The sequence below is a fragment of the Arachis duranensis genome, chromosome 9, assembly GCF_000817695.3.
Source record: "Arachis duranensis cultivar V14167 chromosome 9, aradu.V14167.gnm2.J7QH, whole genome shotgun sequence".
NCBI lineage: Eukaryota > Viridiplantae > Streptophyta > Magnoliopsida > Fabales > Fabaceae > Arachis > Arachis duranensis.
This window is the reverse complement of record NC_029780.3, coordinates 116253752-116261334: the sequence shown is the minus strand read 5'-3', so window position 1 is coordinate 116261334 and position 7583 is coordinate 116253752.

The following is a 7583-nucleotide window of genomic DNA, read 5'->3' as shown; positions in this document are numbered from 1 at the left end:
CTTAAATCATTAAGTTGTTATTATGTGTAATTATGTGTAATAATAAAGATAAATATTTATAAATTTATTTATTTTTTAATTTTATTTAATTTAGAGTAAATATAAAAATTTATATTTAAATCACTCTTTTCTTTCGTATAATTTTAATGACTAAAAAACTTTTATTTCTAATAATTTTATATTCAATATTTTAAATTATCTTTAGTTTTATTATTCTTTTAAAATTTTTAATTTTTGTTTTCATTATTCTTTCTTCTTACCATTATCTATCTACATATTTATCATTAACTCATTCCCACCCTTATATTCGCTTGTTCTCTCTTCTTCTCCTTCTATCTTCTCTGCAATCGCAATTAATTATCACCATGTATTAATTCATAATTATTACAATCAAGAGTGAATACTAATTTAAAAATAAAGTAAAAAAAGGTCTTGTAACACTTGTGTGAATAATTTAGACTCCTATAAATATAATGAAAGAGTAAACTTAACTTTTTATGTTCTGAGTATTTTTTTATTATTTAATACACACAAAGTCATATAATTTTATTTGTGGTAAAAGTTAAAAATTAAAGTTAAATAATATTAAATTTTTTTTGTTTAACAAAATTATACTAAAGCACAAAAATAAGAATAAAAACTAAAAAAATAAATAATTCTAGAAAGGGATAATGTCAAATTTTATGTCATTATGTATGAGAACAATGGTTTATTTTATTATATTTATTTTTATACCAAATAACAAAACAAATAAATTTTATATTTATTTTTTGTTACTTATTTTACTTATTTATAGTTGTTTAAATTAGACTTTATGCTTATTTAACAAAAAAAATAGTTATAAAATTATTTTTATATTTGTACAGGAGTACATTCATTATGTTATAATTTTAATAATTAATGTAAAATTTTAAAAAATTGAATAAATTTATATTTATTTTGATTACATTCAAAAGTGAATTATATGTATTCTTATAATAAAAAAATATACTTAACTTCTTCTATAATAAGTAAGTTTTTCAATAATTTAATTTATAAAAAAATCTCATCTTTTTATTTATCCTACAAAATAAAAACTCATATTAATAGTTTTGAATAACAGAATTAAAATAAAATATAAAAATAAAGCTTGAATAAAAAAAATACAAAGTTTTGAATCTAAAAATATAAAATAGTTAAAAGATAAAAAAATTATTTAAATATGATTTTTTTAAGACACTCTATGACTTAGATGAATAAATATCATTTTTAAAATGAATCATGATATATTGATACAAAAATTATTGTGTGTAAATTTTTTTAAAAAATAATAAACTTCTCTCGTTAATAACAATATTGGAACTTAAATTTAAACGCTAATTGATATTATATATTATGTAAGTACTTAAAGTATATTAGAAAAGTGTGTTAATAATTTGAAGAGAAAAATTATTAGTGTAAATTTATTTTTTTTTAAATTATCCTTATTGAACTATTTTACATTTATTCCTTAAAAATATATCTTAATAAAAATATTTGTAACAATAATTTATATCCAATAAAAATATCTTAACGAGGTTACTGTGAAAAAATGGGTAGAAATTTTTTTATTTAACGTAATTGACAAAAGAATTTTTTTAATAATAAACCTCTTTTAAAGAGTAATATTGGAATTTAAATTTAGACACTAATTATCATTATATATTGCATATAAGCATTAAGAGTATATTAAAATAGTATGATAATAATTTAAAAAGAAAAATTATTCTTTTGTACATTTTATTAAAAAAAATTACCTTGTTTAAAAGTGGAGCCATTTTTATAATCTTACGATTGAGAGTGAGCAATTTTTTTAAGTGAAGCAGTTATTTCATTCTGTCGTGGGTTAATGCAAAATTTACAGTACGTGATTGAGTATATAATTTTGGATTATAAAAATAGGGATAAAATAGGAACAAAATATTGGACACCAAACTCTCTTTATTCCCATTATATATTGTTATAGATATATTGCATATAAGCATTAAGAGTATATTAAAATAGTATGATAATAATTTAAAAAGAAAAATTATTCTTTGTACATTTAATTAAAAAAAATTACCTTATTTAAAAGTGAAGCCATATTTATAATCTTACGACTAAGAGTGAGCAATTTTTTTAAGTGAAGCAGCTATTTTATTCTATCGTGGATTAATGCAAAATTTATAGAACGTGAGTACGTGATTGAGTATATAGTTTTGGATTATAAAGATAGGACTAACATACGAACAAAATATTGGACACGAAACTCTCTTAATTTCCATTATATATTGTTATAGATGTACTCATAAAAAAATGAAAATAAATTCATAATTATATTTTTTGTTAGAAGAAACATAACTTAATAAATATAAAGTCTAATTTAAATAACTATAGTTAAATAAAATAAGTAATAATAAACGGATATAAAATTTAACTTTTTTGTTATTTGGTATAAAATAAATTATTATTCTCATACATAATGACATAGAATTTAACATTATTCTTTTTTATATGCATCTATTTTTATAATTTTTATCCTTCTTTCTATGCTTTATTTTAATCTATAACAATATCTATTAAAATATCAGAAATTTTGGTGTTCAAATTTAAATTTTAATATTGTCTTTATTGAGAAGAACGGTTTATTATTAAAAAAAATTTTCTGTCAATTACTTTACATAAAAAAAACTTCTACTCATTTTAAACAGCTATGTAAATCATTGTTGCATATTTTTTAAAGAATAAAAATAAAATAGTTTAAACATGATAATTTTTTTTAAATAAATGTACAAAGAATAATTTTTTTTAAATTATTATATCATATTATTTTAATGTACTCTTAGTACCTACAAAATATATCTATAATAACAGTATATAAAGCGGATAGAAGAGTTTGGTGTCCAATTCTTTTTTTCTATTTTACCCTTATCTTTACTAGTGGCTCAACCAGGCACGTTCCTGTTCAGCCACTTTTTATTGTTTTTAAGAAATTTATTTTAATTTTTGGTTAATATATTATTTATTTTATAAATTTATTTTATAAGTATTTTTTTATTTTAATATTAATGTGATCTTATTTATATCATATTTTGTTGAAATTAAAATTACTCCAAAAAAATTTTAAAATGTTAAATATAAAAGCACACAATAAAGAGGTAATATAAAATTGTCCTAGTTTAAAGTTCTAGATAATATATGAGGTTAAATATTAGATAGAGTAGATTTTTATTCTCAATTATGCTTAAATATATAAAGAGTATTTCTTTAAAAGTTTTGAATGTCATCTATTAATTTATAATATTTTTAATTTAATTTTTTCAGCCACTTTTTTATTGAGTTAAAAAAATATTTCTATATTTTTATTTTTAAAATTAATAAATTTAATATCAATAATTAAAAATAAAATATTTTAAATTATTTAATATATGTAAAAAATATAAAATAATTAAATTTAAAATGAGAAAAGTAAAAAAAATTATATTATTATTATTATGTATAATAAAATTAAGATAAAAATTTATGGGTAAATTTTATGTCTAAGGTATATATTTTATAGTAGTGAAGGCCATTGCTGAGGTTTGTTAATATTGTTCTTTGAATCTTCTTGCCCTTTCTGGGAACCATGTATTGAATGCTTTGAGATTCTAAATCACAATGGTATTTAAGTTTTTTATGGCACCATTCTCCCCGGTTTACCCTAGGCAGGTATGAAGAGCACCACCAATTTAAGTTGGCGTTGATATGTTAAAAGAACTAGTATTTTTATCTGTAATAATATTACAGGAATATAAATATTTTAAAATTATGTCGGTTTTGTTTTAACATTATAGATTATAGCACAAATATTTATAGAATTAAACTACTTTTATAAAAATGTCATAGGGAACAAAAGTTTATGTCGGCTAAGAAGACCAGGATTTCCGTAGATAAAAAAAAAGTCAAATAATAAGATTTTTAGTTATTATTTTCATGTGAAAGAGTTTAATTTTTTTACTAATAATTAATTTTAAAATTCCTTATCTAAAATTTGAAAGAATTTAATGTGTATACTTTTACATTTGATTAGATGTTAAGTCTATTGCACAAATAAAATAATTAATTTTTATACTTGTTATTTAAAAATAATATTTTTTCTCTCTATGTATATAAAAATATAATTAGATATTAGCATTTAAAAAAATTATATTGATAGTTATAAGATTAACTCAAAATTAATTTTTTTTAAATAACTTAATGTTGATTCTAAATTTTAATCACAACATTAGTATTATCTCTAAATTATATATAATAAATATTTGAAGGAAGAGAAGTGAAAGTATAAATTAAAAAGATAATATAATAATAATATTTTTTATTTGAATTATATTATTTTATTAATTTTATTTTTTGTAGAACAGAAAGGTAGAGAAAAATAAAAAATGAAAGAAAAGAGAGAAAAAGATAAAAAAGAATGAGAGAGGAAGTTTGTTAATTTTAAAAGAAAAATTTTATTTTAATTGTAACAAAAAGATATCTGGTGACATTTTAATTTATCAAATTATTAATATAAATTATAAATTATATATAAAGTAAAAAGGATAGAGAGAAATAGAAAAAGAGATGTAGATAAGAGAATGTAGGAAAGAAGTTTATTAATTTTGAAGAGAAATATTCTCTCAATTTTAATAAAAAAGTATCTGACACATTTTGTTTATTAAATTTAGTTACTAATATATAATATAAGATATAAATTTTAATAAAAAAATATCTGATATATTTTGGTTATTAAATTAGTTACTAATTTATAATATATAATATAGTTATATTTCAATTTCAATATTTTAATTTTAATTTAATTTGAATGCAATTAGAAAATGTCATGTTGCACATTTTAATTGTCAAATTTGTAATTAGTCATTGAGGCATGTTTTACATTTTCTTTCCTGATTTTGTGCTATGATTGAAAACATGTTTCTTTGGTCTTAATTTAGCTAATTTTAATCCTCTCTTATTACTATTCGATGCCGTAATATGTTTGCTGAGTGTTTTCAGGATTTATAGGGCATGAATGACTTAGAGGATAGAAAGGAAGCATGCAAAAGTGGAAAGAATACAAGAAATTGAAGGAATTGCTAAGCTGTCAAGCCTAACCTTTTCGTACTAAATCGATCATAACTTGAGTTATAGAGGTCCGAATGAGGCGGTTCCAGTTGCGTTGGAAAGCTAACATCTGGGGCTTCGAAATGATATGCAATTTGCCATAGTTGCCTTGCTGTTAGGTGATGCGTACGCGTGGATGACGCGTACGCGTGGATAGTATGGCAGACAAGCGACGCGTACGCGTAACAGAGCCACGTGATGGACGTATCAGAAAACATTGGGGGCAATTTCTGGGCTGATTTGGACCCAGTTTCAAGCCCGAAAACACAGATTAGAGGCTGCAGAGTGGATGAATCAATCATACAACTTCTCATTATTCACATTTTAGGTTTTAAATGTAATTTCTAGAGAGAGATGCTCTCTCCTCTCTCTATCTTGGTTTTAGGATTTATCTTAGTTTTAGATTTATTTCTTCTCAAATCCAGATTCAATGTTCTTTTAATTTAGTTTTCTTCTACTTTTATTTATTCTATTAGTTTAGTTCATCTTATTCTCTTGTTAATTTTCCTTTTCCACCATTTTTATGTTTATGATCTCTTGTTACCTTTGGTTTCATATTAATGCAATTTATGCTTTTTATGGTTATTGTTGCTTTCTTTAACTTGTATTATTAATGCTTGCAATTGGTTGTTTAGATTTAATATTCTCTTATTAATTTTCTATGCTTTTATTTTGTGCCTACCAAGTGTTTTGACAAAATGCTTTGTTGGATTCTAGATTAGACTTATCTCCTCTTGGCTTTAGTTGAGTAATTGGTGACACTTAAATTATCAAACTTCTTTGTTGATTGATAATTGAAAGTTGCTAGTTGATTTGGATTCCACTGAAGTTAGTCTTTTTTTAGGAGTTGACTAAGACTTGAGGAATCAAATTGATTCCTCCACTTGACTTTCCTTCATAATTAGAGGGTTAACTAAGTGGGAGCAATGAACAATTCTCATCAATATAGTTTCCAATTCTCATTCCTTGCCAAGAACTTTTCTAGTTGTTAGTTTGTTTCCTTTGCAATTTACTTTTCTTATTTCTTATTCAAAAACCCAAAAAAGATACAATCTCATAACCAATAACAAGAACACTTCCCTGCAATTTCTTTGAGAGACGACTTGAGGTTTGAATACTTCGGTTATTATTTTTAAGGGGTTTGTTACTTGTGACAACCAAACTTTTGTATGAAAGGATTATTGTTGGTCTAGAAACTATACTTTCAACGAGAATCTATTTGTGAATTCTAAACCACACAAAAATCCGTTCATCAAAATGGCGCCGTTACCGGAGAGCTGCAAACGTGTGACTTGTTATTGGTTATTGTAAATATTTGCTTTTTGCTTATTTGTTAGTTTTTTGCTAGTTTTAGGACTTAGTTGCTTATTTTTTTTAGTTTTTGTTTTTATTTGCTACTATGAATTCTCACCCCTTTGGCTATGAGTTTGGTTCAAATTTTGTTGTAGGAAATGAAAATGAGGATATGCATCAAGGATGGGAGAATCAAAGATGGGAGAAACCACAAGAATTTGATCAACACTCTTGGCGACAACCTCCACCAACATACTATGACCAAGAGCCATTCCAAGAGGCATACCAAGATAATGGCTATGGCGAGCAACCTTTTGATTATCAACAGCCACCACCATATGCCTATGAACTCCCTCCTCAACATAATTTTGAACCACTATACTCACAAGCCCCTCATCACCAAAAACCCCCATATGACCCTAATCCTTACCCACCAAACCAACAACCATATGAACCATATGAACCACATATAGAACCACCACCATTCCAACCTCAACACCTACAAGAACCACCCCTCCATACTATTACCAAGATGGACCACCTCCCGTGTATGCAAATTTTCAACCACAAGATGAGTGCTACTTTTCACCACAACCCTCCATGAAAGAATATTCATGTCCATTGATCCAAGAGCAAGATGATCTTACTTATATTTGCAACGCGTTCAAGGAAACAATGGACCGACTTCAAGCAACCATCCGTCAATGGAATGCATGCCCCAAGCAAAACATGTTCAAGGATGAACGTGGAGGAGCAACTGTGGAGTGCATTGTGTATCAAGTGGAAACATTGGAGAGTGTTGAACCGCCACAACCCTACCAAGAAGAACCACCTTTCTATTATGACCCCTTCCTCAAAAGGTGAGGAGTTGGAATCCCATTCTAACTAAGGATTCTTGTGGTTCCGGAGGATCCAGCTACAGGAGAACCGGGAACGGAGAGTCACCCTTTCCGCCCGACTCTTTGGTCTTAAGAATGCTGGTTTTAAGAATGAGTGATTGCCCTTCTCTGACCCTTACTGCCCAACCTGAGAACGGATAGCTAATGCGTTCCGCTTTTTGAACAGGGTTCTATGGTCGGTTCGCGACCCCTGGATGCCGAAACAGCTTAAACTTTAAGGCATACTAACATAGAAAGATCAAAAGGAAAAAA